Here is a 12,962-nt window from a genome sequence, read left to right as displayed (position 1 = left end):
TGTTATAATGAATTTGATAAACATGTTACATTTTCTGTATTAAATAATTAATGCTCATGTGCTTGATTAATTGCAAGAAAGTAAACTAGAATACAAGTTTGTATGCACACATTGAACAAGTTGGATAGAAATCCAAGTTTAATGTATATCAAAATGAGCTATATATTATGTCATATCAATCATATAGTTACAAAAAATAATTATGTCTCATTAGTATAATACAAAAGTTGAATACCCAACAAGTGCCAAATGTGTACAATAGAAATGTCGAATGTGCACAATACAAATTTAGAATATATACAATACAAAAGTTGAATACTCGAAAAATGTCAAATGTGTGCAATAGAAATTTTGAACGTGCACAATAAAAATCTCAAATATATATAACACAAAAGTTAAATATATGTCAATGTCATGTGATAACCACAACTACATATGTATATCACTATCAATATCTATGACTATGCAGATCATCAAAATTGAGCCTCTTGAATATAGTTTGTGGCTCACTAGGTGTGTGCAGAAGAAAAATTAAAATACACTATCAAATATCTTATCTATAAGTAATATTAAAATAATTAGAAATTGGGTTCTAAATTGTGGATACTTGAGTTGTTCATTACCTCATCCCTTTGTTCCACAATTGGATTGAATGATAATGGTAATGGGTTCCTTCATTGATGGGTGGGAGTCCTAACAAAATGATAAGGTAGAGTGATGATGGGAGACACAACTACCGATGAATCAATTCTCATAGGAGGCACAACCACTGATGAATCAGTGCTAGTATGAGGCACAACCTGTATGGTAAAAGATAAAATGTTAGCATTATAGAGTGGCATTAGGGATTCAAAATAGAGTAAAAACACAAAAAAAAAATGGACTACAGCCTGAGCTAGATCTCCTGTGCTAGCAAGAGGTACAACCACTAATGAAGTAGTGATGGTATAAGGCACAACTTGTATTGTAAGTGATAAAATGTTAGCACTATAAAGTGGCATTAGGGATTCCAAATAGAGTAAAAAAATAAAAAAAACATACTATAGCCTAAGCTAGATATCTCATGCTAGTAGGAGGCACAATCACTGATGAAGCAGTGTTGGTATGAGGCACAACATGTATGGTAAGCAATACAATGTTGACATGATAGAGTGGCATTAGAGATTCCAAATAGAGTAAAAAACAAAAAACATACTATAGCCTGAGCTAGATATCCCGTGATAGCAAGAGACACAACTAGTGATGAAGTAGTGCTGGTATGAGGCACAACCTGTATGGTAAGTGATAAAATGTTAGCATTATAGAGTGGCATTAGGAATTCCAAATATATATATATATATATATATATATATATATATATATATATATATATATATATATATATATATATATATATATATATATATATATATATATTGCAGCCTAAGATGGATATACTATGCTAGTAGGAGGCACAACCACTGATGAATCAATGCTGGTATGAGGCATAACCTATATGGTAAGTGATTAAATATTAGAATTGTAGAGTAGGCATTAGCAATTTTTATCATACACACAAGAAATCCAAATTGAGATTACAAGACGGCTTCAACTAAGACTCTACATACATACCTCTGGCCTTTGCTATGTTTGACCTTGTCTTTGATGCTCAGGACTTCTTACAAAATGAAATGGGAAAGGATCTTCATGAAGTCTCAAAGAGTGTTGTAATAGGTAAAAGATAAATAACAAATGTTAATAAGACAAATTGTTGATAATTGCTATAAAATTGAAAAAAAACATGTACTCATTTGTAAATACAATTGTTTAATATGTATATAGAACAAATGCATACTATAACCTAAAATTTATAAGAAGGAAAATATGAAATTTTACCTCTTCCATTGCCTCAACATCAATAGTCTTAGGTGCATTCATCAGCTCTACAAAAATAAATTATTTCTACATATATACAACAAATAAGTCAATGAACATTCATCAATATTGAGTACATGTATATACATTCATTAATAATAAATTTGAAAATATAAACTTGACTTGTATTTAATACCTTTTTTTTTGTTTCAGTGTTCTTGTTGATTTCCTTCCCTTTCCTCCAGACCTCGAGCTATGTAGAGTACCCTAAAGAAGAAACAAATATAACATAAGAGGAATCAATAAGACACATCATGAGTTCAACTCAAATTGTACATTTGATAGGTGTGCAAGCTATGATATTGCATAATTCTCAAGGCCAAAGTTAATGGTAGAAAGTGCGGCATCATCAATTTGAGAAATTTCAGCCCTCAACAAGACCTATAAAATAGTAAAGAGTATTGTTATAAATATGAGATAATATTGTAAATAGAAAGAAGACACAATAACAACAAGAAGATCATAGAAGGGAAAGAAGACACAAAAAGGACTTCAAGGACGATATTGGAAAGGTATTATTGTACTTTTAAGAATATTTAAAAAACTTTAGCTTAGGTGTTCTTGTTCCTAGCCTCACACCTTTAGCATAATGAGTACTATGTGTTGTTCTCGTACTGCTTGCTACACCTTGCATTGCATATTGTTTGAACTTATAAATCTAAAGTGCTCTATAAAATTAAAAAATATTTACTTTTACAATATTTAGGTGATTAAATAATATCATGTCAAAACTCACAAGGTTCATTAGATGGGGTTTGTGTAATGCTAGGAGCAAGAGATGTGGATGGGAATTGGATGGATTTGACTAATGGAAGGGTTTCAACATTGTTAGGAGATGGAAGAGGATCTATAAGTCGGTTGTTAGTGTCATACCAATTAAGAAACAATAGTTGAAAGATAATGCATTATTGTACTTTTAAGAATATTTAAAAAACTTTACGTTGGGTGTTCTTGCTCCTAGAGTCACACCTCTAGCAGAACGAGTACTCTATGGTGTTCTTGAACAAACAAGCTTTTGTATCTTGTCCAATGAAGATTGTCACCATCAAATCATATGTGAGTGTGAAATCCCCACCTATGTATGAATAACAAGTATGCCCACAATGTACACATGGATGAGATGACACTCCATCTTGAGATGCCTCCATATCTATCCCATCACACATGTGTTGACATCTATAACAAAAATTTTGATTGGGCCCCAACGACTATAGCACCGTGCATTGCATATTGTTCACATATCAACATAGAGTGATCTATAATATATTTTTTTTACTTTTACAATATTTAGGTGATTAAATAATATCATGTCAAAACTCAAACAAACAAACTTGTGTATCTTGTCCAACAAAGATTGTCACCATCAAATCATTTGTGAGTGTGAAATCCCCACCTCTGTACGAATAACAAGTATGCTTGCAATGTACACATGGATGAGATGACACTCTATCCTAAGATGTCTCCATATCTATCCCATCACACATGTGCTGACATCTATAACAAAAATGTTGATTGGGCCCCAATGAATATAATGATGCATGTGATAATGATACAGGTGGCACAAGTGAGAATGACATTGGTCGTGTAGGTGACACAAGTGGAGATGACACTAGTGGTGCAGGTGACACAAGCAGAGATGACACTGATGGTGCAGGTGATGTTGATGGAGTTGTTATAAGCTATGATGACTGAGGTGCCATAGGTGATAATAATGGAGCTATCACATGTTGTGATGAATCTGGTGCCATAGGTGATGATGATGGAGCTGTCACATGTTGTGATGACCCTAAAGGTGTATCTAATGATGGTTGAGGTGCCATAGGTGAAGGAAAACCACCTAACTGTGAGTCATGCTGAATGATAACATCTGTCAATGATGAAGCCGCATGAAGGGTTTGTAAATCAATAGACTCATTTACAATTGATGGTAGCACAAAATGAGGCGTGGTCTTTCATGGTGTATGTCTCCTCTCATTTTGTGGTACCACCCTATGAGCCCTAGGTCTATCTTGCACAAAGCCTCCCCCTCTACCCTAGAACTGATAGATGTCAAAGTAATTTGGCTTCTCTCCAAGGATGAACTCACAATATAGCTTTCTCCAAAAATATAGAGGCACCTCATAATATTACATGGTGGTAGGTCAAATATCATATACCACCTATCCCAAAAACATGATCTCATACTAGCATGAGTGCACCAATGAATATGAAAAGTTTTGGTTGTGTGTAATAGGGAGTTGTCAGATATACAATTGGTTAAAAGAGAACATATAGTACCTTTCTTTATGTCTTTATCTTTCACTTGTTGATATGATAACCCATCAGCATAAAGTACATGACACCTATCCCTTCATGTACCCCATTTCATAACCTCCCTAGACACCTCATTTGTATTTTGGGGCATTTGTTCAAGTGTATTCGCTAGGGTTGAGTGGTGAGAAAGTGGAGATGACCTATTGATCATTTGGGTAATGTTAGCACTATTTTGTGAGAGGCAGTTTATGAGGTCCTCTTGTGTAGTACTTAAATGATGTAATTGTATGCACGAAGGGTTTATAGGAGGTGGTGGTTGTTGAATGGGAATATTGAGTGGAGGGTTTTGTGGTTGTACGGGTGGAGGGTTTGATTGTGTAGGAGGTGGTCTTTCTTCTCTCCCTCATTTTCTTGGATTCTTTGATGCATTTATATTAAAAAAATTAAAAAATAATTACAAAACATATAAATTACAAAACTACATTTTGATTAAAAAAATACATAAATGACGAATACAATGAAGACTTATGTCATTTGCAGGGTGCTATGGATGGAGATGCAACCAAATTCATTTTTTATGCTAAACCCAATTGGGTTTTGGTGCTCTCCTCTGTAATTGACATTGATGTTGTCGTTTGAGGGTATAAAAATGCCCTCAAACATGGGTAACAATCGAATTATGTAATTTACAAGACTCGATCAGGTTTGAAAAAGTATTAATGGCTAGGCTTAGATACCAAGCCTGGCCGACATTTCACTTTTAAATAACCCGATTGGGTTATTTAAAATCCGATCGGGTTATTGAAAATTTTTCTTTTTTTTTTGTGGGGGTGTCCACTTTTTTATACACCAACTTGGTGCACACACCCCCATACTAAATAAACTACCAAATAAATAACTAAATAAAATACCAAATAAACTACCAAAATAACTACCAAATACACTACCAAATATGTCAAATAAATAACCAAATACAGAACCAATTAATAACAATCAATGATTAAATAAACTACTAGTTAACAACGATAAATGATTGAATAAACTACCAGTTAAAATAATAAATGATCAAATAAATGATTAAATTAGTTTAGTTATAAATTTGATTATGAGATAAATGTTGGGCAAAAAACTACTAATAGTCACATGATCAAAATTAGTCATCTATCTACAATTTTTAATAGTTTATTTAGTCATATATTGTTGTTTTTGTACTAGTGAATTGTCACCTTCTTTTCGGGAGGCCATGACAATATGACTTGAAAGCTCAACATGATGGAGTCAAGAACACATATACCATAACCAAGGATGACATAACTATTGAGTTATTTCCAATGGTAGAAAGAAGTCAAGAAGAGGTGAAGAATAAGAAATCAAAGCTTATTGTAATAGAAGGAAAGGAGTTCCTTAAACACATGAAATAAGGTTACTTGGCCCTTACTTTGCATTGATAATTTTTCTAAAAGATAAAATACAATAGAAACATGATGAAATGTCAAAAGTAGATGAAGATGGAGGGGTTGTCATGAAGGAAGAAAAATCAGAGCAATAATCAATCATGGTTGATAAAGATGTTCAAAACCTACTTAACAAGTATAAGGACATAATTGGTGATGGGATGCCTAGGAGTCTTCCAAGTATGAGAGATTAGTCATTGTATTGATCTAATACAAGGGGTTACTCTCCCTAAAAAGGATACATATAAATTTACCCCCAACAAAATGAAGAGATGACAAGAAAAATTCAAGAGTTACTAGATTCAGGGATCATTGGCATGAGCTTAAGTCCTTGTGTAGTACCAAGTATTCTAGATCCAAAGAAGGAAGAAACATGGAGACTTTGTATAGATTAAAGAGAACTCAACAAGATTACTATTAAGGTATCACTTCCTTATGCTGAGAATTGAGGATTTACTTGATTGTTTAGGGGGTGCTAAGTACTTTTCTAAGATTGACTTTAAGAGTGGTTACCACCAAATTAGAAATAGGCCTTGTGATGAATGGAAAATAACCTTTAAAAATTATGAGGGATTATACGACTAGAAGGTAGTGCCATTTGGCTTGTTCAATGCACCAAGTACTTTCATGAGGTTGATGAATGAGGTCCTAAAGGAGTTCATACACAAGTTTTTCTTAGGATACATGGACGATATGCTTATCTTCAACAATACAATGGAAGAGCCTTTAGAGCATTTGAACACAGTGGTGAGAAGGTTACATGAGGAGAAAAAAATGATTAAGTTAAAGAAGGGAAGCTTCATGCAAGAATAAATTACATATTTTGGTTTTGTCATAACCAAAGACACTTTGAAGTTGGATCAAGACAAGGTAAATGCGGGTAAGTGCAAGAAGTTGGGTCTCACTTCTGGGCAAAAAGAAAAAGTATTTTTTCTATTTTTGAACTTTCATGTCAATTGATTAAATATTAAAAAATTTCAAAACTAAAAATTATAGTGTTCAGAATCTATTTTTTGATTATGTAATTTATTTATGTACCCATATGATAGATTTTTTTTTTTTTTGATATGGATCTTTAAAAACCACTTTTTCAAAATGCATGTTTTAGGACCATACCACACTCGTGTATGAACATCATAATTTGACACAAATAAATGAATTTTTGTAAATCATTTTAGTTACTTAACACACCAAAGATTGATGATAATATTTTTCCCTAATTTTTTATTAAATAATTTTTTTATTATTAAATTTTAATTGGCTATAAAAGTAAATTTTAAAACCTCTAGTGTTCGAACACCATAATTTGATCAACATTTTATTTATTTTTAAAAAAAAAAACTTCAAAAGGATTGTATGTAGATTGATGACCTATAAATTAATTTAAGAAAAAGCATAAAATAAAAAAGTTATTAAAGTTTTAGTGAACCTCACTATTTTCCATTTAGGTAACACCTTTGATTAAAAGATAATGTAAAAATAGTAAATAAAATCATAACACTATAAAATTTATATTTTTGAAATCAAGATAGTGAGAACTCTAATGGGTTTTTGTTTCGTAAAAAAATTTGATTAGGAAGACCCTCTAAAACTTATGGCAAAGCGTGAATTTCTCAGTTCAATGCCTTAGAAAAATCTTGAGAGGTCAAAGCATAGGTTTGGTCTCGCCAAGCTTATCCCAAACCAAAATATGAGGCATGACAAAAAAATCTTGCCCCATGTTGTAAGAAACAGGCACCCATTATTTGAAATTCAAAAAATGGTGCCCATTTTGAAAAAGTAAAATCGACGTTTAAAATGCATTAAAAATCTCCCAAGAAATAAGAAAAAATATATTTTTTAAAAATGGGTGCCCATTATTTAAAAGTAAAAAAAGGCATCTGATTTTTGAAAAATGGGTACCCATTATTTAATTTTAAAAAATGGATAGCCATTTTTAAAAAAATCTAATTTTTTATTTTTTCAAAAATGGGTACCCATTTTTTATTTTTCAAAAATGGATGCCTATTTTTAAAAAAAATTAATTTTTTATGTTTTTCAAAAATGGTTACCCATTTTTTGAAAACAAAAAATGGGTGCTAATTTTTTGAATTTCAGATCGGGCACCTGAGCCTAATACGGGTACCCTTTTTAAAAAAATGGGTTCTTGTTTCTAAAAGAGCACGATCTCAATCCACAGACTTTTGCAGAATTGAGACCCAACTTCTTGCTTCTACCCATACAATTCTTTATTTGCCTACTCTTAGAAGTATTTATGATGTTAGAAGTTTTGGTGGGTTGACAATATTTTATAAGAAGTTCATTAAGATATTTAATCAAATTTGTGCACCTATCTTAGACACCATCAAAAGAGGGTAGAGATAAGTTTTCTTGGACCAAAGAGGTTGATGAAGCATTTGAGTTTCTCAAACAAAAGGTAGCCAAACAACCCATTCCTGCATTTCTTGATTTTAACAATGTTTTTCAAATTGAGTGTGTTGTTAGTCATGTATCCATATGAGGTGTTTTATGTCAAGAGGAAAGACCTATTGCATTCTACAGTGAGAAACTAAATGAGACAAAGAGGAGGTATTCATCATATGATCTTGAGATGTATGTTTTAGTACTTGATCACTTAAGAAGTGGAGGCACTATTTGTTGCCAAGGTAATTCATTATTTACATTAATAATCAGGCTTTAATTTTTATTATCAACCAAAAAAAGTGAAGCCATAGACACATGTGGTGGGTAGGGACTCTACAAGCATTCACATTCTCTATCAAACATAAGAAGGGTATGGAAAATAAGGTGGCTAATGCACTAAGTAGGAGGACTATTACCATAACAGAGATTCAACTGAAAAGTGTTGGATTAGATGCTCTCAAAGCCATGTATCTAATGATGATTTTATTTGAGTGACAAATATAACCACACTACAACATATTGGGTCAAACTGCGATGACAATTTGCGAGTGCGATGTAATTTTTGGTGATTCTCATATTTTTTTTACAATTCTCCCTAACGCCATTGCAATACTGACTTTGATATCATAATTGCAATGCCCACACAAGCATAAAAAAAAAAGAAAACATGACATAAATTATTCCCCATTTTATTGATTGTGGAGAGCTACACATGAAAGAGGTGGAGAGCTCTGAATGAGGGTGGAGAGCTGTGAACATTGTCGTGCCCTTGCGATTAGTGCATTTCATTGTTGTGCCCATGTGATCTGTGCATTTTTTTGCAGTGCTCTTGCTTTGTGATTTCATTTTTGTGTCATGCCGTTGTGATCTACGTGCCTTTTCTCTATGATTTTCTTCAAGGGCAAGAAGAGGTACCTATGTAAATGTTCTTTTCTTTTCCTTCTAAACATGTATGTCTTTATATTTCTTTCTAAACATGTATCTAGTTGCACATATGCTAGAATTCAAATAATAAAATAATAAAACTCACTCAACCCGTGCTAAGTGAATTACTTCAAGATCCTACACAAAAATTCGAAAGATGGGCAAAGTTTGCAAGAAATTTAACAACAACATATCATAGCAGATATTTTTAGAAAGAAACAAGCCATAACCTATTTAAATTAGTATAGTCGTCGATTAGTTGGGTTGATTACAAACTCCTATAGAACTGTCATCAAATTAGGTACAATAAAACAAACAATCAGTTGTTCCCAACTAGGAGAATCAAATACAATTTTTGAAGGTGATAAAATTGCATATGTAGATGCATCACTTGCATGTCAGGCATGAAGTGCATTCCTAAACTAATAATGAATGGTTGGATATAAAGGCTCCATATGCTGGCCCAACAATGAAAGCCAAGGATGTAACCATGCATGTATTTGAGTCTCCCTGTGAGGATCCCAAGTATCTATTAATGTTTTTAATTTGGGCATCACTATATGATCTAGAATGTTATGATGTATTGAAGCCTATAATAACTTCTTCCATATCTATAGAAAATGTAGCATAGGTTCAGGTTCCCTTGGCTCCTAAGAATTTGTAGAAGCTATTGGTACTGCTAGAAGAATAACTTCAGTGAAGAGTTGAATAAGCAAGTTCTACTTCTATGTATAAATGCCATAATCACAAGGCTCATTCCCATGAAGAAGCCTCTTCCACAATGACATTACCTCTAAACCATTTAAAGGATGTTGAAGTGGTTCCCAACCTTGAAACACTCTTATAAGAAATGGCAAAACAAATGTAGATGCAATACATGAAAAATTGCATAACTTGTAGTCTTCATATATTCAGAGAGATCTTTTTGAAGGTGCTTATTAAATATTAGCACAATAGAAAAATTGATCTAGTCACATATATATTCCAAAATCCAAAAAAAAAAAAAACTCACTTAACCTGTGCTAAGTTACTTAGATCAAGATAATGTACAAAAATAATGCAGACCACAAAAAATGAGCAAAGTTAACAAGAAATTTTACAAAAAGATATCATAGCAGATATTTTTAGAAAGAAACAAGCCATAACCTAGTTAAATTGGTCTAGTTTCTAATTTATTGGGTTGATTACAAATTCCTATAGAACTATCTTTAGATTAGGTACAATAAAATGAAGGATCGGTTGTTCCCAGCTAGCAGGATCAAATACAATTTTTCAAGTTGATAAATTGCATATGCAGATGCATCGCTTGCATGCTAGACATAAAGTGCATTCCTCAACTTATAACAAATGGTTGGATATAAAGGCTCCATGCACTGGCCCAACAATGGAAGCCAAGGATGTAACCATGCATGTATTGGCACAATCTCCCTGTGAGGATCCCAAGTATCTATTGTTGTTATTAATTTGGGCATCACTATATGATCCAAAATGTTATGAAGTACTAAATTTAATAGTAACTTCTCCCATGTCTCTAGAAAATGTAGCATAGGTTCAGGGTCCCTTGGCTCCTAGGAATTTGTAGTAGCTATTCTCACTACTAGATGAATAACTTCAATGAAGAGTTGAGTGAAAGGAGTTGAAGAAAGTTTTTCTTCTGTGTAAATGCCATAATCATAAGCATCATTTCCTTGTAGAAGCCTCTACCAAAATGTCATTTACTTTAAACCATTCAAAGGATGTTGAAGTGGTTCCTGTAGACACCTTAATCTGATTACATCAATAAGTAATCATATTTAGTCATCTCCTAGGACATTATTGATTAAATATTTACTATTTAATTAATTAATCATCATCCCCTAGTTAGTTAATTGATTAAATTAACTATAGTCCAATTAATAAAATCAAATGATCACCCAAAATCAATTTATCAATTAAATCCCAATTCCTCTATTAAATTGGATAAATCATTAAATCTATTCAATTTAATTACATACTCCCATTTTATTGAATAAAACATTTAATAAAATATCTAAAATCCAAAAAAGCCTTCCTAAACCCTATCCTAACCCCTAATCCAACCCATTCACCCATACTAACCTCACTTAGCCTCCTAACCAACCCATCCCATCAGAGCTAAATCAGTTACCCACTAACCCCCCTTTCTAAGCTAATCCTAATCCCCCTCCTAAATGTGTGACAACTTTAAGCATGGGTTAAGACTTTCTAACCCAAGCCAAAGTCAACAAACTCAACCACACCTCTCACATCCTCAAAATATCTCTTACACCTCCCTTAATGACTCTTACAAAGCATTTATGGAGCCCTTATCTCTTGAGCCTCCTTTATTGACCATCCACCTTGCCTTCCCTTCATCCAATCACCCTTTGACAAGTGTCACCTCTCAATTGGTGCTAAACAAGTACAATCCATGTGCTCCCTTTTGAATGCATCTTAACCCTCCCTCACCATCTCATCATCTTGACATCTTGGCCCTCCATTCTTCCAACCCTTGGCCTATAAATTGAACCTCCTCCCTTCACTAAATCATTCACCTTCCATGCAAAGTTATAATGCTATTTTGAGAGCTCAGAAACTACCAAAATACCATTATAATGTTGGAATCACTCTATAAATCCCTTGTTGAAACCCTCACCCACACACACATGGTAAAAACTCCCATCCATTGCAAGGTTGAGCAAAATGTGAGCATACATCCCCTCTCATTAGGACATAGCTTTGTCATCATGAAAATCATTTGAGGAGTTTACCATTCTTGGTCTACTTTCCTCCATATGGTTTTCTTTGGTCCTATCTTAAGTGTTAGCTTGTTTAGTATGGTTAAAGCTTTCATTTAATAGTTAGTTTTCAATTTGCACTACTAAAACTAGGTGATCCATTCCTATCCTATCATGCTTCCAGACATCTACCATCCACTGCACCATCCTATTACACATCTTTCCACTCATCCAATCACCTTCTCACTCTTTTGCCCACCCTTGTTGCAAGCTTTGGTCGCACCCCCATCATCATCATTAGGATCCATCATTCCCACCCATTATCTTTAGGTATATGCCTCCCTTATCCGTATCACCCTACCCACCATCAATCCATTTTCTCTCACTGTCTCCTCATCTTAAGCTTCTTACTCCAACTATCTCAAGCTTTTCACAAACCATCTTCTCCTCTTGAGCTTTTCATCCCTTGTCTCCTAAACCTAAGCCTCTTCTCCTCTATCTCCTTATCCCAAGCTTTTCCTCTATCTCCTTATCCCATGCTTCTCCTCTATCTTCTTATCTTGAGCTTTTCCTCCCCTTTATCTCCTTATCCCAAGCTTTTCCTCTATCTCCTTATCCCATGTTTATCCTCTATCTTCTCATCTCAAGATTTTTATCCACTAATCTCCTCATCCCCAACCTTTCATCCTCTATCTTCTCATCTTTATCTTTCTCACTACTATTCTATATTGCCGAGCTTTTGTATGGTAATCCCTTGTAAATACTTTGGTCTGTCAGCTATATCTTCCTTATGTGTTAGTCCTTAACTTAGTACTATTGTATATCTCTCATCTCTTTGTGTTAGTTCATGCTTGATTACAAATTGAAAATTCTCTTGGTTAGTTTCTTTAGCGAATCCTCATACGAGATCCCTTGTCATCAAAGTGTTTTCCTAAATAGTTATGATTGCCCAACTCATCATAGTCCTTGATATTATTGATAAATCCTTGTAGGATGCATCCTTCCTCTCATCTGATCTTGGTCTATCAATATCTAGTCCTACCAATCTCTTTGGAAAAGGTTACTTTTTATAGATTTACATTTTCTTTTGATTTCTTTTCCTTTTGGGATTTTTGACTTAGTTCTTAAAGTATCTCTTCCAAGTGATTTGGGTTGTTCCCTCCTCAAGGTCACCACAATCTTTTATATCATGGTGTGCTATGAATTGAGCACTTTGAGAGCAAGGTCTAGATCATGTCTTTCATCTTTTCTTTTCTTTCTTCTTGTGAGTCAGTAAGAT

Source organism: Cupressus sempervirens, chromosome 11 (genome assembly GCF_028749045.1).
Source record: "Cupressus sempervirens isolate cs-2001-9-10 chromosome 11, ASM2874904v1, whole genome shotgun sequence".
Classification (NCBI taxonomy): domain Eukaryota; kingdom Viridiplantae; phylum Streptophyta; class Pinopsida; order Cupressales; family Cupressaceae; genus Cupressus; species Cupressus sempervirens.
This window is presented reverse-complemented; position numbering follows the sequence as displayed.